The sequence below is a fragment of the Acomys minous genome (genome assembly GCF_964271855.1).
Source record: "Acomys minous genome assembly, chromosome: 3".
NCBI lineage: Eukaryota > Metazoa > Chordata > Mammalia > Rodentia > Muridae > Acomys > Acomys minous.
The window spans coordinates 146,104,430-146,126,199 of NC_140485.1; the positions used below are offsets into that span (position 1 = coordinate 146,104,430).

The 21,770-nt window shown below is 39.5% G+C and overlaps 1 pseudogene across 1 annotated transcript in view; it reads left to right on the forward strand.

Moving 5' to 3' along the window:
- The window catches only part of LOC311593847 (ERBB receptor feedback inhibitor 1-like), a 54,403-nt pseudogene extending 34,786 nt beyond the window's left edge, over positions 1–19,617 (forward strand). The window contains exon 2 of the transcript in view: positions 17,871–19,617. The product of the transcript in view is annotated as an ERBB receptor feedback inhibitor 1-like (transcript). The remainder of the gene's footprint in view (positions 1–17,870) is intronic.
- Positions 19,618–21,770: the final 2,153 nt, after the last annotated feature.

Sequence of the window (21,770 nt, forward strand, 5' to 3'; positions counted from 1 at the left end):
CAAAGAAATTGTCCTTAAAATTCCAAATCAAATATTAGCTTATGGGAGTTGTAATCATCTTGGATATTTTCTTGTTCAAAGCCTGTCGTGTTAAATGACTGTTCTGAAACAAGAGACAGTGAGCCACAAGAACCACGTCCATCCTCTCTGGAAGGCAACCTGACTTCCCTGGTTTGGGATGCAGAAGTGAAACACTGCCCTCTAGAGGGACAAGCACGTCCACGCAGGTAGCCATGACAGCAATGCCACACAGCTATCTTCACACAACATCCAGTTCAAGTAAAAGATTTTCTGTGAAATATTGGGAAGAAATACAAAATAGATTACACGTAAATAGTGGAAATTGTTTTAATACTTTTAAGATTTTTTTCAAAACTTTGGTAAATTTTTCTCTAGAGGTACATGAAATTATATGTTCAAATAAAGTGCTTTCTAGATGTAGAGTAAGATGTTTTTAGGTCTAGATTGATGTTTTAAGTTGATAATGATGAGATATGATAGATATTGATTTATATTCAGAATTTAACACTCACCAAGATAGGAAAGATGTTCTCTTCAAGGTTGTCAAATACAAATAGCCAAAACACTAGGAATGTAACATTTATATAATTCCTGATTGTGTCATGGTTCTTCTGGCTGTAGATATTTTATTGCACATATGTGTAATATAAAAAGTATCATCTACTATAATCAGCTCAGATTCATCCAAGAGATGCAGGGATGGTTCAACATCTGTAAATCAATATATGTATTACATAAACAGACTCAAGAACAAAACCACATGGTCATCTTCGATGCACAAAAGGCCTTTGACAAAATCTAACAGTCCTTCATACTAAAGGTCTTGGAGAATATAGGGATATGGGTGACGTATCTCAATATAATAAATATAATATACAACAAGCCAATAACATGTAAATGGAGAAAAACTGAAAATATTTCCACTAAAGTTAAGATAGGTCCAGAATGTTTTCTCCTTATACTTCTGTTCAATACAGTGCTTGAACTTCTGTCTAATAACTAGACAAGAGAAGGAGAGGAGTGGAACTACAATACCAAGGAAGCCAAACACCCTATTTCCCAGGGATGTGATTCCACATATAAACGACTCTGAGGATTCTGTAATAAAACTCCTGCAGCTGATAGACACACTCAGCAAACAACACACAAATATCAGTAGCATTTCTATATTTGAAGGGCAAAGATACCAAGAAGATCATCCTCATTCATAAATGATAAAGCTTTGATATATAATAGATAGATAGAGAGAGATAAATAGATAATAGATAGATAAATAGATAGATAGATAGATAGACAGACAGACAGACAGACAGACAGTCGTGGGATATATAAGGAAGAGAAAGACTTGTACAATGAGAACTTTAAGATAGTGAAGAAATAAACTGAAGAATATACCAGAAGATTGAAAGAGCTCCAATGCTCGTGGATTAATAGAATTCGCATGTTGAAAATGGCCACCCTACCAAAAGGAATCTTCAGAGTCAATGCAATCCCCATCAAAGTCCCAGTGAAGTTCTTCACGGGAATCAAAAACATAATCTTAATTTTAATATGAAAACAAAAAAGACCAGGAAAGCCCAACCAATTCTGAACAGTAAAGCATTACTGGACATATCTGTGTGCCAGTTAGCTTTTTTTTCAACTTGACAAAATCTAGAATCATATGGGAAGAGAGATCCTTACTTGAAAGATTTCCTCTATTCGGTTGCCTGTAGGCAAGTTTGTGAGGGCATTTTCCTGAATAATGATTGATGAGAGAGAGCCAGTACACTAGGGACAGTGCCAAGCCTACGCAGATTGTCCTGGTTTGTATAAGAAAAAAGCTGAGACGGCCATGGGAAGCAAAGCAGTATACAGCATCTATCCATGGTCTCTGTTTCCATCCTGACCCCAGGTCCTGCCATGCTTGAGTTTCTTCCTTGGCTTCTCTTAATGATGGTCTGACTAGAGTGTGCATGTAAGCCAAATAAACCCTTTATTTACCAAGTTGTTTTTGGTCACAGTCTTTATCACAGCCACAGAAAGCAAGTTAGGAAAAATACTATCCATAATTTCAAATTATACTACAGAGCTATAGAATTTTTTTAAAGGCATGCCAATGGCACACACACACACAAAAAGGCATAGTGATTAATGGAATAGAATCGAGGACCCAGATGAGTCAACATTTCTATAGCCATCTGTTTTTTGACAAAGAGGTCAACTGTACACACTGGAGAAAATATAGCACCTTCAACAAATAGTGTTGGTCGAACTAGATATTTATACATAGAAGAGTAAATGAGATAATTCTCTCTCATTCTACATGAAACTTACCTTTAAATGGCTCAAGAACATCAACAAAAATACCTGATACCCTGAATTTCTTAGAAAATAAAATAAGGAATACATTTTCAACTTACAGACACAGAAAGGACTTTTTAAACAAGACTGCTTTAGTGCACACATTAAGATCAACAGTTGACAAACTGAACTTCATGAAACTAAAAAGCTTCTGTACAGCAAAGAGGAACATCATTCTAGAGAAGAGAAAAATAAATTTACTACTCATACATCTGAATATAAAATATACAAAGAGTTCAAACAGCTTAACACCAAGAAAACAACCCAAGTTGGTGAGATGGCTCAGCGATTAAGAGCACTGGCTGCTTTTCTGAAGGTCCTGAACGCTGGATGTCCCAGCAACCACACAGTGGCTCATGACCATGTATAAAGAGATCTAATGCCCTCTTCTGGCATGAAGGTATACATGCAAACAGAACACACATACATTTCAAAGAATTAAAATTGGGGCAAGAATGGTTGAGAAATATTTTTTAATATTCAACATCCTTAGCATCAGGGAAATGGAAATTAAAAATACCTTGAAGTTTCACTTTACTCTGAGAAGAATGATAATAATAATAGTAACAACAACAGATGCTGACATGAATAAGGAGGAAGGTGAATACATCCATTGTTGGTGATGTAGCCACTTTGTAGAGGTTATTAAAATTACTGAAAATAAATGATTCATATATACCATTCTTAGGCATGTTCCTAAAGGATTCTGTCTCCTCTTACAGAGATATTTGCTCACCCATGTTCATTGCTTCTTTATTCATAATAGCCAGAAAATGGAAATAGCCTTAGATGTCCATTAATTGACAAGTGAGTAGCAGTAGTGTGACACACACCAAAAAATGAATACTATTCAACAGTAAAGGAAATCAAAATTGGCAGGTAATCACCCTGATTGAGATAACTCATACATAGAAAGATGAATGCTACATGTTCTCTCTAATATACTAGCTTTGACTCTTTAGATATGTGTGTTTGAGATATGCTATTGGGAAGGAAACGTGGGGGCGGAAATAAGGAGAAATTGAATGGGAGGGAATGGTGGGTGCATTTGATCAAAACACATTGTGTATGTACGTGTATGTACGTGTGTGTATGTGTGTATATGTATGTGTGTATGTACGTGTGTGTATGTATGTATGTGTGTATGAAATTCTCAAACAATTAAAAAATACATAAATAATGAGGAAATAAAATTGGAAAAGATATCAGATGGGGTCCTGAAGTGGCTGGAGGCAGGGAATAATTAAGGTACATTGAATTAAAAAGCAATACAAGAAATGTTGAAAAACATTTTTTAGTGTCACAATCCACCTTTTAATCCAAATCTTGCCCATGGATTTTAAATATTATTTTGCACGTATGAGTGGTTTTCCTGTAAGTATGCCTATGCACCACCCTTGTGTAGTGTCCTTCAGAGGCCAGAAGAGGGCATTGGCTCCCCTGGGACTGGAGTTAAAAACAGTTCTGAGCTGCCATGTGGATATTGGGAATCAAACCTGGGTCCTCTGGAAGAACAGCCAATTCACTTATAAGAATAAACTGCCCAACCTCAAGTATTTACTTATAAGAGCCCCCGACAGCTAAGGCCAAGGATAAGTACTATTCCCTACTGAGAAGCAAAGCCCACCTCAAGTTATTATTTTTATGTCATGATAATACTAACTCACAATTACTGTGTATTAACTATGTACTTGCTATAGTGTGAATATACACTCTAAAACTCATGTGCTGGAAAACACAATCCATCATGTGACAGCACTGGAACATGGCACTAATATTTAAGGGATGATCTTGCATGCACCAATGTTATGGAGTGAGTTTGACTATCTTTAGATTAAGCTTACTATAAAAATTAAAACTTTGCCCTCTCACAAGAGGGAAAATCTCTCCTTCCTCTTCCTCATTCTTCCTTCTTGCTCTACTCCTCCTCCTCTGTTTCTTCCTGTTTGTTCTTTTTTGCTCACCTTCCCATTCCTTTTTTCTTCCATCCTCTACCACAGGTGATGCAACAAGAAGGCCATTTACTATCCCCATGCAAGCCCCTGATCATGGACTTGTAGTTCCCTAGAAATGTAAGAAATAAATCTCTGTTCTATTACCTAGACTCATATACTGTGCTAAGATAACACAAAGTGGAATATAATAGGCTGGGCATGTAGCTCAGTGGTGCAGCACTTGACTGACACGCCAAAGGTCTTGGGTTTGAGCCCTAGAACCACAAAAAAAGGTAAGGAAAAGAACAAAAAGTTTTGTAAAATATCAATGAAATAATCTTATAACAGGAAAAAGAAGAAGAAGAAGAAGAAGAAGAAGAAGAAGAAGAAGAAGAAGAAGAAGAAGAAGAAGAAGAAGAGAAGGAAGAAGAAGAAGAAGAAGAAGAAGAAGAAGAAGAAGAAGAAGAAGAAGAAGAAGAGAAGAGGAAAAAGGAAAACACTGTCAAAGGCAATGTCATAGACTAAGAGAATAATTTATTTACACATTAACTAAGCTTAAAATATGGCTATTGTTGGCATTTAGAGATGAGAAAAGGTAGTAGGCAGGTTTACTGACCTACCTAAATCAATAATTAATGAGTGACATAGCCATGGTTGAAATCCAGGCTGTCAGCTCCAGGTCCTACTGGTTAGTGCTATGGTGAAATGCCTTCAAAAAGTCTAGCAGGAAAATATTATCACAAAGGTCCTTAAAATACTGCAGAGAAAAGCCCCCACCAAGTTACATTATAAGAGTGATGAATCATCAAATCAGTTTTCTTCAGAATAAAGGTAAATATTTTCTTCAAATATATCAGGAGAGGTTATATGTAAAACATGTAAAATACTTTGACTAGCAACACAAAAAAAGAACATTTGAGTCATGAACAATGGTTCACTCTGGTAACCCTGGAACTCATGCAGCTGAAACATAGATGCTGTGAGTTCAAGGCCAATCTGGTCCACAGAGTGTGTTCCAAGGCAGCCAGGGCTAGGTAGAGAAACACTGGGTATAGATAAAAAAAAAATTTAATTATCCAAAAATTTAAGAATGCCATTTTGTGCACAGCACTCAAATAGCAACCCTCATTACTTCTTTACTTCTGCATGTTTTAACAAAGTTAATACTTGACTTTTTAGCTACACTAGCAAAGTAAATGACTGTGGTATTTATTTATTTACTGTGTGGTTAATGTGACGAATAAAATGTGCTCCAGCTGCACAGTACCCAGGCTCAAATACTTAACTGGAAACTGCCAAAACTATCCTTTTTTTTTTTTTTCAAAAACTGCAAGTTGGAAATTGTTTTATTTTAATGGAAATTTGGTGGGGATTTTTTGTTGCTGTCATTAATGTCATTTTAAATTTCAAGGCTCTCAGGATCTGGTAATTGGATCCAAATTTCACAAGTCACATTTATAAGCAAGCATTCAGTTTGGAGACTTCTATTTATGATTCTCAAGTTATCATGAAAGGCTTATTTAAAAAAATAACTTCCTGATGTGCGATTATAGCAGAATGTCCTTATGAGTTATATTACTGCTATGTTCCTTTAGAAGAACAGTACTGTGTTATCTTCTCCTAAGTCAGTGACATAGTTAGTTTCGTGTTCGTGGACACCTGAGCAGTGTCAGCCATGGGTTCTGTCTTGTGGAGTGGACTTTAAATCTGATCAGACGGTAGCTGGTTACACCCACAACAGTCTGCCAATATTGTACCCGTGTATGTTATAGGCAGACCACCATTGCAGATCATAGGGCTTGTAGCTGCACGGTGTCCGCCTGCTTCCTCTGCTTGCATGGAAAGCATTTTCCAGTCCCATGAGCAATAGTCTGTAGAGGTAAAGGCTCTAGGTAGACACCAGCTCAACTTCTCAATTTTCAGTGAATCACATACGTGTTTGCAGCAATAGGGCCTTGTCATCAGTTTGTAGGGAGCAAGCAACATCCTTGGCAACCGCCTGAGTTGTTTGGGGTCTTCCATGGGCTCCTTTGGCCAACAGCTCAGTTTGAATGATCTCCATCAGCCATCGTTAGAGAAGCTTCCTGCTGCAGGAGATGGGAATTAATGCAGAGGCCAACACCTGGGCAATGTGCAGGGAGCCAGAGACCTTAGTACACTCTAACTGTGAGTGGGATGTCTTCATCAAATCTCTGCCCTCGGGTCAGGGGATCATGCAGAGGAGCCAGGGGTGGGATGGGGGATGGGAGGGCAGGGATTAGAGAACACCTAGGAAAGAAGGCCTTCTTAACACAGGGGAACCTATGTACATATGAACTCACAGACGCTGTGAGTTCGTGCATGGGGCCTACACAAATGGGGTCCCAACACTGAGATAGTGGACACAAACACTCATTCCTATACATAAGCCATCTCTGACTGACAACCCTCAAAACTCACAAAGGAAAATTTAGTTTTCTGCAACTGAGTTTCACTGCTATACAAACCACACCTAACTCCTAACGGCAGAGAGCCAACACAAAATGGATTCAATGCTACTTTTGGAGGTGGTTTTTGGTTTTGTCTTACAGTGCTTTGTCTGGGCATTTCGCTTTTTATCTTATAGAACTTTTGCTTGTGTATTATGGTCTCCAATTTTGTTGTTAAAGGTTTTCTATGTGCACTAGTGTGTGTGTGTGTGTGTGTGCGCGCGCGCACACACACACGCATATATTTTTCTTGTGCCTTTTCTTGGCTCACTTTTTCTATTGGTTTGGTTGTATTTAATTTTTTTATTTTATAGTATTTAGATGCCTGTTTGTAGTCTCATGAAAGAGAGAAAGAAAGGGTGTGGGTTTGGGTGGGTGGGAAAAGGGGAGACTCTAAGATGAGCTGGGGGAGAAGAAAACATGATCCAAATATATTGTATGAAAATCTATTTTCAGTTAAATACATTTTCCTATTACTTTTGTCTTTATTGTGTAAAATATCAAATGAAAGTCACATTTTATGGCCAGATCAATGGTTTTTGTTTCTTGGTAAAGAGTGTGGACTGTTTTTCCCAGGGAAAAAAGCCTCAATTCAAAACAAATAATTACTAATAAAGTAATGCTTACCTTTTTGTTTGCTATAAAAAATAAACAGACACAGGGATACCCTATGGTAATGGGCCCAGTGTTGTTTTTTCAGCCACGTATATACTCATACAAATCACTGAGCCTGCAGTTCTTGAACATTCCGGTCTCATTTTATTATGCTGCATGACTTTCTCATCTGCATTTCAGCAGAGCACTTATCCCTTGTGTACAGCTTTCCAATGCACTAGCAGTAAGTAGACTTTAGACAGCACATATCATAAAGCAGTGAGCTAGGATAATGTGAGAACCGTTACAAAGTGTAGCCTAAAGACAAAGCAGCTGCCAGGAAAGCAGCTTTGTCATCACCCCCTCCCCTCAACAGCAGGTGCAATCAGACTGCCATGCTGTTTTGTCTGTGGCCCATCACAAAGATCTCAAGAGCAACTATATCTGTTCTTCAATAATATTACATACTACAATGGTCCTGTATCATGTATAGTTTCCTCAAAATTGTCATCTTAATTTTAGAGACGATAACTCTATTTTTGTTCTAGTTACAACAAAATGAAGAACACAGTTTGGAATCTGGCAAGTGTAGGTGAGTTCGCTAGTGGTGATATGTAATCCTTCTGTGAGTACACTGTAGCTTCACAATTTGCCTCGATTTTGTTTGTCATGCTCTACATGACCAACAGGGAAGTCAAGATTTATGATAGTTTACAAATACTGAAACTAAGGATAAGAAAACATAAGCCACTTGATTAAGTCACAAGATCAGTAATGAACAGTAGAGAAAGAGATAGTACAGAAATAGTAGCCCAATTAAAACGGATACTATAAAGAAGTGTTTGAGAATTCTCTGACCATTTGATTACTTTATTTCACTACCAGAAGTAATGGTCTGGGCTTATAGAAAGGAAATGAGCATTTTTTTATTTGAACAAGAAAATTCTACGTACTGCGACAAACTGATAATGATGAAATAATACTCCCCTCTACAATTTGAAATGTAAATATAAAAGTTACTTTTTCATCCAACCCCTAAAGATGTAAACTGTTGGTTAAGCTACACGTGTTGGCACATGCCATAATCTCAGTATTCCAGAGACTGACACAAACATCTCACATATGCAAGGCTAACATGGGTTACATAGTGAGTTTGAGGCTAGCCTGTGCTACAGTCAATTAAGTAAACGTTAGTAGTCACAAGCCAAATACTAAAAACAGTGCATTTTAGTCTAGTTTCTAATAGCCTAACTGAATGTTTGAAACTGTGATTTGTTAAGGAAATAGTGAGATTTTTCAGGAGGATGATAAAGGATGATGTGCTGTGTCCTACTCTATTCTCTCACTCCTCAACCTTTTATAATGCAACTTCTACTCATGAAACTAAAGAATAGTCTCAGCATCAGCTAACAATCTTTTTCTGTAGCTTATCTTTAGTTCTTTTTTTAAGATTTATTTATTTATTATTTATACAGTGTTGTGCCTGCATTGTGAGCTTGCACACCAGAAGAAGGCACCAGATCTCAGTATAGGTGGTTGTTAGCCACCATGTGGTTGCTGGGAATTGAACCCCAGACCTTTGGAAGAGCAGACAGGGCTCTTAACCACTGAGCCATCTCTCCAGCCCCCATTATCTTTAGTTCTTGCCTCACTTGACCATTCAGCAGCCTATCACCTACTCTTACACACACACACACACACACACACACACACACACACACACACACATTTTATTGAGAATAGCCTTTTTCTTGCACAATATAATCCTGATTATGGTTCCACATCCTTCTACTCCTCCCAGTTACTCTACACCTCCCCTCCTATCCAAATCCATCTCTTTTCTGTATCTCACTAGAAAATAAACATGTTCCTAAGGGAGTAGGGGAATAAATTCCTCTTAAGGACCTCTATTACTTTCATAAATGTTATTTTAAGGTCCTTGTCTTGTGGGTCAGCTCAGTTGCAAGTCTCAGTCCTCCTGCAGTAGTGGAGTCATATTGTCCTAGCCATTACTGGTAGTGTTTTTATGCTGTCATCCAGAAATCTGGGTTAGGGATAATTGTAATTCTAAGTGCTGATGTTGTGTCTTGTGTTGTTGGGTGGGTGTTTTTGTTCTTTGGGTTCTGATGTACTCTCTTGCTCTTAGAAGGGAGCAGTGAGTGGGTGTTGCCTCATTGGGAATTCTGGGATCCTGACAGATGTGGTCACTGGGGTTTACAGATAAAAGTTATTTCTGGGTATTGGAAGCTAATACTTAGGAGTGGGAACGGGCTAGAAGGGTGAGGTGGAGGGGGTTCATGGGAGGAAGGAAAGAGAAGGGTGTTCTATCAGGATCTGCTTAATCCCCTGAGGACAGGTGGCATGCTGCAGAGCTGGGGATGAGATGGGGAATTAGGGTTGGAGAAGAGGAAGAAGAGTTAAGACATCTGAAGTTCAACTGCCTTCTAAGTTGGCCGGCCTGCTTGCTTCCCTGGTGGGGTTGGCTGGCAGGTTCCCAAGGAATGCCTGCCGAGATGGTGGCTTGGATAACAGGATGAGTAGGAAGGAAGTTTGGAGATCTTTGTGCTCCACTAGAGATTTGGGAGAGGGAGGGAAGGGGGCCCACTTCAGGTGGTTTGCTTCAGAGTTGGGGGGTGAGCCTGGGAGATTTGTTTTGAAGGAGAGTAATGGTAGTTAATTTAAAGGTACGGCCTAATAATGCTTATTATTTGCCTTACAATTATTATGGCGGTATTATCTAACCCTCTATCACAATCATTAAAGACATAGGCATGATGCATTCTAGAGTAGCCGTAACTCACCGGGGGCCCCACACCATGGCATCTGCTCTAATAATTTCTATCTGGGCTACCTCCTATCAGGAATTCCAAAATCTTCACTAATGTTCTTCATCTGGGTCATTTTCTTCCCTCTATGCCAACCGGCCATGTGTTCCTCTCCACACTAACCCATCATTCTCTCTGATGCCTTCCTCCTCCAATACCTGTCTCCTTCTTCCTCCCAAAGCCTGTGAACCTTCACCACGCCTTTCTCTGGCCCTGCCCAGGTATTGGCTTCTGAATGGTCAAACATAAACAGTTTCTTAGGCCAGGATTACATAACAAGGATAAGTGTACATGAGGGTGTGCTTGTCTAGGCAGCAACTAGATCCTGGGATATAGTAATTACCATCAGAACACATCTTACCAGACCAGCCCCCAACAATTCTCCTTTTCTGCCTAAATAAAAGGGCCATTTTTATAGAATAACATACAGCAAGAACAATTATAAAAATAACAATAGGTAAGACTTACATACATAATGTGTAGTCAAAAGGTATTTGGAAACCTTAAAGCAAATATTATCTATTCTATCTTGGTGAGTCTAAGGTTTTGTACCTAAATTAATTTCTATCATGTCTTGTATCTAACAGATTAAAAACATCTATCCAGACCTTAAAACTTCTTCTGAAATCCTAAGCAACTGAGCTTAATTATAAAATTATAATTATTTGGTCTTCAACCCCATCAGAGACTTGAGAAGATGTAAAATTAATTATCTGAGTAAACAGGACAGCCAGGGCTACACAAGGAAACCATATCTCAAAGAACCACATAGATAGATAGATGAAGAGATAGATAGATAGATAGATAGATAGATAGATAGATAGATAGATAGATAGATAGATAGAAAGAATGAATTCATGGTTACTGACCAATTAGAAGAAAAGGTTTCAGTAATTAACAGCCATAAATGGTATTCTGCACTATACCAGTGTCTAGGAAGCAGTGGCTGGAATTATGGCACAGCCCTACTGCCCATGTACACCACCACTCAACTCAGCTAACAGCTACCCTGAAGGAAAGCAGGTTTACTGTGGTCAGATTGTACAGTTTTCCAGAATTTGAAATTTTAATCTGTCTATATAAAAATTCTCCACTGCTAATTACTTGCCATTGGTCCCACTTTTCAGAACCACCCATGCAGACCAAAGAAAATGCACCCTTAGGCAAGATCCAACAATTAAATTGGCTACCTAAAATTCTGCCCTATATTTCTTTATGACTCTTGTATAAATTTAGGGATTTGGGATACAAATATTCAGATTAAATATAGCTTCCCAAATATCTGAAATGCTTGCCTTTACTTCTCTGAATGTGGCTTTCACAAGAGAAAGAACCATGATACACATACAAATAACCCCTGTACTTCATGCCCATGTTCTCCCTTCCTCTCACGTAGTTCTAAGAAACACAAGATGGTAAATACTTCTACCCTTAGACTCCACGGAAATGGAACAGATACCCTCTATTAGAAACACCGTATCAAAGATGAGCACCAGGCTCCTGTCAAGATATAAATGTTCAAAATAGCTGTTGTAAGGTCGAGTCTTTTAAAATATTGTTTTGAAATGCTTCTAAAAATAAATGAAATTTCAAAAGGGTTATAATTATGGAAACACAAGAAGAAAAATAGGTGAAAAATCTCAGTTGTTTAAGAGATGATGGCTTTGGTTTCCATCCTGTTAATTATCTTTGATTCATCACAAAATAAGTAGATATGGCATTTACAAAATGAGGAAACATCAGCCTGTTCTTTTTTTAAAAGGGTGGATATAATTTAGTACACATTGAGATATAGCATTGCAATTATAATCAAAATTCTCTATTTAACACTGCCCATAGCTGGAAAGACTATAGACTTGAGACTTTTACCAAACCAATATAATTTATAACTGTACTTCCAGTACTTATCCTAATACACAGATAAGTCTATCTCTCACCTCTAATGAGAGAACCCACTTTTCTCAATAGACAGAGACTATTACAGAGACCCACAAGTGGTCAAAATGCAGAGAGGAAAGGACTCTGGGATGCTGAACACCAGCTGATACAGTTGCAACCCAACCCCTACACCTAAAGCTCAGAGGAAATTATGGAGTAGAAGGAGTTTATGAGCCGGAAGCTCTAGACACCTGTTACTAGACACTTTCCCCTACGATTTCCCTATTACATGGAAAACTGTACCAATGAAATCTCAACACTATGGTTGTCTGAACAAGACAAGCATAATAAAAATAATAGTTAGCATGTGTAAACATGGAAAAGGGAAATTCTATGTGGTTCCACCCCTAGATGAAGAGCTCTAGATGGCCATGGCTGCTGAGGAAAAAAAAATCATTTTCTCCAGGCATGAACTCCTGCAGAAATAGTCCACTCCTAAGGGGTTAGCAAACTTTGCTTACATCATAAAAGAAACTTAGAAACATTAAAATAAAAACTATTTTGTGGGTCTCCAAGACTGCTTAAACCCAAGAGTGTATGAAAACTCAAGAAAGTGGGCTGGAGAGATAGTTCACTAATTTAGAGTCCTGGTTGCTCTTACAAGGACTCCATTTCAATTCCCAGCACCTATGTGGTGGTGCACAACCATCACAACAAGTCCAGAGCATCCAATATGCTCTTCTCAACTTCACAAGCACCAAGCTTGCATGTGGTGTACACACACACACACACACACACACACACACACACACACACACACACGATAGATGATTAGATGGATGGATGGATGGATAGATAAGATAGAGGATAGATAGATAGATAGATAGATAGATAGATAGATAGATAGATGGATAGATAGATTATTTAAAGAACTCCAAGAAGAAAGTTAAAAGAACAAATTTTCTGAACCATCAATACTTCAAGAGTCATAAGCTCTTGAAGAAGCAAGATTTTGCTGTGTGTTGTGGAATGTGGAATGAAGTTTAAATGTTACGAGGACATCTTCTGTTTCCAATAACAAAGCAAGATGTGGGTGTCAAGAGGAGGGCAGGTTGTGTAAAGTCCTTTCCAGACCTGTGATGATTTGTCATCTTTCTCAGGAGACCACAAGCTCTGTGAGGGCAGACAGAAGCCAGGACAGTTCTATTCATCAGGCCATACATAGCTCCTAGCACACGATTAGGTACACAATATTTTAATAAATGAGTAGAAGTAAGAAGCACATTGGGTACTATAAATCTACTAAGTATAATAATATGAAATTTCTGGGTAAATAGTAGACAACAGACAAAGTCTTTACCAAGAAGAGGCAGAGTTAAAAATAAAAGGACGTTGAACACTGGCTGATGACTTCCTTCCTAGACAGCGCTCTTGAATACACACTCTCCCTTCCATTTCTGCACTGTTTTGTGATACGTGATGAGGCCCCTTGACAGAGACCAAATGGATGCTGACCATGCTGGCTGCTCTGTTAGGCAGTTACTGTTACACAGTAACCCCTTTGTCACAAATTACCAGCCTCAGGTTACTCAAGGATCTAAAACAATAAGTAGTTAAACCAGACAGTGATCTAAATCGGAAAGTATAAGTAAAGTCTATAGCATAGCATGTGGTCAAAATGGTAGCCACCATAATTTGAATAAACAATAAGTTTAATAAAGTATAAAATCCATACCAGCAGTCTTTTTAGCTCACTCTTTCATAATTTAAGTAACTTCCAGGGTTTTCAGTTTGAACTGCTAAGAACCGGAGAATAGTAGCAAAAATGGCTGTTAGCAAATACTTTACTGCTAGCATTTCAGGAAACAAGAGTCCTTGTAACATGCTGGAGTCCTCTGCACCAACCCACATGACAAGGACATTGGACAAAAACTCTTTAAAGAGGTCATAGTTGGAAGGAAAAGAACCTAACAATAAACACAAATTTGTAATATATGTACGTCACCAGATCACAGCTACTCTCAAAGTGAAAGTGTGCAGTGGGGAAGATTTGGAGTTGAGTGTGAGTGAGGAGACGTAAGCATCCGTGCAGATTCAGCAATAAGAGGTCTTCTGGGAAGAGGTCATCTAGGGACATAATGAAAGAGAAGGAACTTTGCCATGCGGATATAATTCTGTAAACAAATATTTAACCAAGATTGTCAATTTGTTAATTAGTTATCTAATTATTTTAGTTAATCATTCATAATCATTCATCCTATTTTCATTCATATCAAATTTTTATTAGTTTAAAAATGGATAATTCATGAGAAACAATAATCAAAAAGAAAGCTGAAGCTGAGAAAAGGTAGTGCCAGTGTCTCAGGAGGCTGAGGCAGGAGAATGTTCTGAGCTCAGAAATTTAAATACAGCCTGAAAAACATAGTGGAACCTCATTTTTAAAAAATAAATAAGTAAGCTGGGCATGGTGGCGCACGCCTTTAATCCCAGCACTCGGGAGGCAGAGGCAGGTGGATCGCTGTGAGTTCGAGGCCAGCCTGGTCTACAAAGTGAGTCCAGGACAGCCAAGGCTACACAGAGAGACTCTGTCTCGGAAAAAATAAAAATAAATAAATAAATAAGGAAGGAAGGAAGGAAGGAAGGAAGGAAGGAAGGAAAAAGTTACAACTGTCACTTAGGGAGCACTCAACATATATTTTTAAATACATACCTTTAATGAAGTAAATTAAATTAGCATGCTTAAATTTCAGAGATCAGCTTCAATGTCTTAACAGAATTCATATACCATCAATTTAAACTGTGGTCAATATTTTACCAAAACATAAAATATACCCACGACTCTAAATAGACCGACCAGCATATTTGTGGTTCTTCTGAAGCAAGGCACATACGCTATACAGTTTCTATTTTTTTAAAGGTATAATAAAAAGAGCTGACAAATAAAATTATTGGGAAAATTACATGGATTGTTTTCAGTACTCAGATTTGGTAGGTATTCCAAAATGAAGAAATTATACAACTATGCTAATAAAATAATAATTTAATTTTTTCAAAAGAAATAGAAAAAGAATAAAAACCGTTTGACTAGAAATGTTCAAGAAAGAAAATGAATCATGTAACAGAGCACTGAACTCTCTCCTAGTTCTGAAAAATGTTCATGTTGGATTGTAAAATAAACATCAAAATATATTTTTAATATCCTCCCTAACACATTTTAGTATTTCCCTGAACCAATTTTATTCATGTGTAATTTATGTTTCTATGTCAAGCACCTGCATGTTATAAATATATTAGTACAAAAACCTATTTTAAGGTTTTTATTAAATCAGAAATATGTATGAGCACACTTACAGTTGAAGAAGTTAATGCAAGAGTTGCTGGCTAGTTATGGTATAAACTGAGCCAAGGAAAACATTCACTTATTTATATACTGCAGCACCTGAAAATGTCTCATTTACACTGTGCCCAGAACCACAAAATTGATCAAATAAATTTCCATACCCCCAATCTAAGCAAGAGCCATATTTTCAAAGACACTGTGAAATTGACATAATACTAAAAATAAAACACTAGCACTATGCACTTGTATCCACACACAGGAAAAAAGAACGAGGTCACAGTCTACAAGCAATGAAAATAACAACTTGCAGAAGAGTTTTATAAAGTGGGATAACAGTGAACCTTATTGAATATTTTATGCCAAAAGAAAGAAACACCACATAAAACAAAACTTAAAAATGAGAATGCCCAAATATTAAACCAATTGATGTTATTGTAAAAGAGAATGCTGAAAACGGCAATATCTGCTTAAATGAGTTATTTATAATAACTAAACCCAGCTGAGCACAATGGAGTGTGCCTGTAATCCCAGCATTTAGGGAAGCAGAGGCAGGTAGACTTCTGTGAGTTTGGGGCCAGCCTGGTCTACAAAGCGAGTCTAGGATATCCAAGGCTACACAGAGAAACCCTGTCTCTAAAAACCAAAACAAAAAACACACAACAAAACAAAAACAAAAAACAAAAAAACCTGCAAATAGTCTTTTATTCTAGCATGGAAAAACTAATGTCTGACTGCTTTTATCAACTCCATTAGCATGTGGGATGTCCAACTAAAGGTCACTTAGTAATAATTCAACACTGCAGAACGATGTCACTTTGCTGTCTTCCCCAACTAGAGACATATTGGGTTGCCATACTGGGGTAGAGAGGGAGGAGAAGGCAGTGCCACTGTTTCTTGTTGATACAGACTAGGACTATTGCTAAATATACTATAGTAAACAGGACAGCCCTTAAGAAACAAAAGAAAGAAAAAAAAGCAAAGGCACCAATAAATATCCAGCCTCAGATATTAGCAGCACCAAATTTTGGACATCCTATGTCTTAGTTGCTTTTATGTGGCCATATAATAATGTGCCTTGGCAAATGCAACTTTAGGAGAAAGTGCTTATTTGAGCCCACTTGTTCCAGGTTATGCTTCATCAGGATGGGAAAGGCACGCAAGCAGGCAGGGAAGACAATGCTGGCAGGAGCAGGAGGCCGGGTGGTAACACTGCACACACAGTCAGAAAGCGTAAGGTGAGTAGGAAGTGAGGCTGGGCTATAAAGCCTCAAGGTCCATCTCCTGTGATCCACTACCTGCAGCAAGGCTCCCTCTCATAAAGGTTTTCATACCCTTCCCAAATAATGTCTTTGTTTAACACACACACACACACACACACACACACACACACACACACACCAACCCCTTGCCTGAGAAAATCAACTATGACAAGAATTCCAAAGTGAAACAACGACATAATCTTTAGAAAGAAGTCCTAGGCAAAGGACAGCATATAGAAAAGGCTTGTGCACGTCAACAAGGCACAACGTGCCGCACCCAGCCACTCTCCATCCTTTCTCCTCAGCTAAAAGTTAATGTACTCAACTCCTCTCTGTGTGTTTCTGTTTTTCTTCTGATTGTGAAAATTCCTATATAACCACAAAATAAAATAATGTATCCACCATCCAACTTTAACAAGTGTCAACACGGTGTCATTTTTACAATCTACACTTCTGTCATTTGGGGAGTTGGTTTTTCTTGAGTATCTAAAAGCAAATGCCAGAGAACATATTCTATTACCAGCTGATATTTAAGAGGTTTTTTTTTTCAATATTTACCTTTGAAGAAAATTGATCCGTATGAGCTAAATACGGTGCACATGAGAAAGCTCCAGCAAAAGAGGGTTACTTAGACAACTGAGGAAAAGTCGGCAGAAAACAGAGCAGCCATCCCAGATCCAAACAAATGGTACAGAAAGTCCTCCAAGAACCCATGACAAGCACAGGGCTGGACAGAAGGCTGTAGAGGCATTGGTAGCAGATGCACTCAGACATAAAGGCAAGATATAAGGACTCTGGACAGAGAGGCAAAAGTGAGGCCATGCCACAGAGATGCGAATATTAAAGATTCTAGGTCAGGAATGTTAATAAACCCTAATGCCATGCCAGCTTTAACTATTTGAGAGCTGTGTGAAGTCAGACAATAAAACTGATACTGGGCTGCGAAGTGAGATGCAGCGAGCTGGCTACCTAGACCACCAGGAAGCCTAAGAGCTAGCAAAGACGGCAAGAGAGGTGCGAGGCGCATGTGCCATGTCTGGGTCCCCGAAACTTAGTGCTGAGCCAACCAGGAAGGACGTGCACCGGAGGGCGCCACCGGGCCCCGCTCCCCTGGGGGAATGAAAGCTACAGATTGACTTAAAAACGCTTGGGCTTCACAAATCTGAAGACTTCCCAGAATGAGGCACAATGTTAACATCAGGAGTGAGGGGTGTGTACTCCCACACCTCCGCTTGCACCCATAAAGGGCTGCCCTTCCCCTCTCCCCTGTGCAGCCCTGGGTGACGGGGCCGCTCCCACTACTGCCCATCTCTGAAGTTCTATCTCTGGATGAGGCTGACTGTGAGGTAGAATTTCTGACCAACTTAGTTAGACACAGACTTCCTTTTAGAAGACTGTGCACCTTCGGATTTCAAATACGATATTCCAGGCAGGCGAAGCTTCCGTCAGTGTGGATGGATCAACTATGCTTATTTTAACACCCAGACATTTCTGTGGCAGATCTCAGCTGTGCATCTGACCAGAGCAGAGTTGTTCCAGATCCAACTCCTCCCCCACCTCAAAGCCATCACAGATTAAGGAGGTCTCACTCGGGACAAACTGGGTCATTTAACAAGCCAGCCATCCGGATATCCAGCTACACACAGAGAGCTTCTCCCAGCTCGGATGGCAGGGTTCCTATATCTCCTAGGCCAGCAAAGCCAGATTACAGGTGGTCAGAAGTGACCTCCAACACGTACAGTGATGAAGACAGGCCTCCCAAAGTTCCCCCAAGAGAACCTCTGTCCCGGAGTAACTCCCGTACCCCAAGTCCTAAAAGCCTTCCTTCTTACCTCAATGGGGACATTCCCCCAACACAGAGCTTTACCCGACCTCAAGTACATCAGCAGCAAAGCCCTGCAGAGACAGAGCAGCGAAGGGTCTGCTAGCAAGGCTCCTTGCATCCTGCCCGTTACTGAAAATGTTAGTTCTACACATTATCTACTATCTAGATAATAGAGACCACTGTACCTAGACAAATATGAAAAGTATTTTAGGGAAGCAGAAGAAACAAACTCAAGCACTCAAATTCAGCCATTACCTGCTGCCTGTGGCATGGTTTCTGCCACAGAAAAGTTAGCCTCAAAAATGAAAATGGATGTCGGAAGTCACGTGAAACGCAAACACCCATCCTACATGGTTTCTCCATAAATATGGGGGTCATGATTCAGCAGAAGTTACATGGAACGGGTGGCTCCCAGTTTTCCAGTTTGAGGCTCACAGAAGAATGCCAGGTTACAAGAAGAGGCTGGTGGACTCCGCCTTAAGGAGAAAGGCTTGGAGTGGCTCTGAGGTGCTGTCACGCTGGAGTCCTGACTTACCAGCGTAGGAGGAAAAAGTCTATAATTTAAAGTGCTAGAGGGAAGAATGGGGAAACTTTGACATTTGACTACACTATATACCTATGTATACACATGCGGTGTAACCACAGACCATAGCTGCAGGGTAACTAATTAGTCATATCTTAGAGTAGTATATATTCAGAATAATTAAAAACAAGCTGGAGGGACAGCTCCTGACTGTGAAAATTGAGCAAATGGACGAAAGCAGTATTGTTAGATCAAATTATAAATTTGTTTAAAGCTTCCTGGCACTCGGGCCTGCTCTGTAGTTTGCTTTCTTCTCCCTCTCCAGGCCCCTCCCCCACCAGCAGTCTTCTCCACACAGGACAGGGCACGTCTTCACCAGGCCTGGGCCGTCTTGTTGAATCATTCTGTGGCCTAGCACTTCCAGCTCTGGGGTTTTGTCTTGTTGAGAAGGAGAGCAGTTTCTGGCGATGTTATCACCCGTGTGTGTCTCTTATCCTGGAAATTGACAGAATTAGTGAATGGCTTTTCCATACTATTCCTGCTTTTCCTGTCCACTGACATAGCCTGTTGTACCCAGAGGCCTGCAAGAGAGCAATGGCCGTCAGTGTTCGGGATGCGAGTTTTATAGACTACTCCAGTGACTGGCTATGTGACTGAGAGTTACTGTGTGTGGATGTACAGTGCGTTTTTGTTTTTGTTTTAAACTTAATATACAAGCTGGTCTTGTGTTGTTGGCTCCTATTCGGTATTTCCTGGAGATTGTTTGCTTTTTTGTTGTTTGTTTGTTTGTTTGTTTTATCCAGACAGAGTTTCTTCTCTGTGTAGCGTTGGCTGTCCTGGACTCACTTTGTAGACCAGACTGGACTCCAACTCACAGCGATCCACCTGCCTCTGCCTTCCGAGTGCTGGGATTAAAGGCGTGTGTCACCACTGCCCTGCGGATTGTTTGCTTTTTAAGTGAAACACTTCTGACCAATAGCACAGAATATCTTTTTTTTATATATATCTTTATTTTTTTCTCCTTTATTAATTTATTCTTGTTACATCTCAATGGTTATCCCATCCCTTGTATCCTCCCATTCTTCCCTCCCTCCCATTTTCCCCTTATTCCTCTCCCCTATGACTGTTCTTGAGGGGGATTACCTCCCCTGTATAGCACAGAATATCTTAATGCCAGAGGTCACTTCAGCATCTTCCTGCTTTGAGAAATCACTGTCAGCTGCTTCACTGCCTTGAGATTCAGTGAGACACGTAGCTTGTGTTCAATTTTTTAAATCTTCTGATGTGTTTATCTTACATAGATCATCACAGAGAGAAGGTGCTTGCTAACACAGGGACCGTGCTGCGGTGTCCCACCAAGCTGTTCAGTTTAAACTGATGGATGACGTAATTTGAGCTATTTGAAGCTTACTGTATTTTAGTATGAACTAAATGAAGGTTAAAACATGCTTTAGAAAAATGCAGTGTTCCCCGTACTGTGTGTACAGTATTGCAAAAAGGATTTATTCATTTCATTGCATTGTTTTGGATATTGTTTTTTCATTTTAATAAGGTTGTATTACTTCAAAAAAACTGATAATCAAGGGAGGGACAAAAATACAGATGAGTGTGGAATGTGGAAATTATCATACCTAAACCACAAGAAACCAGCTAGGGTTTCTTATTTAAGAGCTGAAGTAATAAGTGAGTAAATAAACTAATAGAGAGGGGGGAAAAGCTGAAATAGTAGACTTGGTTTAGGACATCTACAGTACTCTCCTGTCAGACTTGAGAACATTGTGGAAGAAGGGACAGAAAGAATGTAAGAGCCAGAGCCAGGGGGTGACCATTTCATTCTTGAATTCACAACAGCTTTCATCTGTTGGGGTTTGGTCTGGGTGCTGCCCAAATGAGCAGACTCACATATCCCAAAATGATTTTAGCTTTGCCTAAAAACGTATTCCTGTTTGACCAATTAAAAAAAGCCACCACACCCTGACAGGGCAAATGAGATAGGTGTGGCTAAGGTTCCCGGGCTTGTGGGGCGGAGAGGATCTTGGGAAAGGAAGCTGTCAGAGATCTGAACAGGATCTTGGGAAGAGGAGGAGGGAGAAGAGGAGAAGGAAGAAGGCTGCCACCATGGGTTAGGTGGAGTAAGAAGCGTGGCCAGTGTGGGTGGAGAATTTGGCCTGGGTGAAGAACATTAGAAAGTATCTGGGATAACAGATGGGATAGAAATTATTAGAAGCAGATGGCATGGGATTGCAGCAGGGAGGTATGGGAGGTAGTTTAGGAGATTAATACCTGGCCTGCCCCAGGTGAACCAAGGCTGTTTTAAAATATAACAGGTATATGTGTGTTTTTATTGATGGTGGGTTAGAAAATACTGTTATAGTAATTATAGCCTAATAATAAACATTTATTAGGCTATACCTTTAAATTAACTGCAACGCTGATCATCTGCACAAGGGGCCTGCTAACATTCTGTCATGGAAGTGGGGGGGCCTTACAGGGTGCCCTCCTCCCTGAGGATGTGTACACAACTAATGGTTGATGGGGAGTGAGAGACATTTCTTTAGTGGTATAGTCATTGGTGACGTTTCCATGCTCCTATAAACAGCCTTAATGAAACACACACACACACACACACACACACACACACACACACACACACATGCAACAAAGGAAAGTAAATTAAGGCTACCAACATTCATGAGAGAATAAATGGGAGCCCAGGAGGAGCTCCAGAGAATGGTCCCGTGGACTTCCTTCATCTAGCTT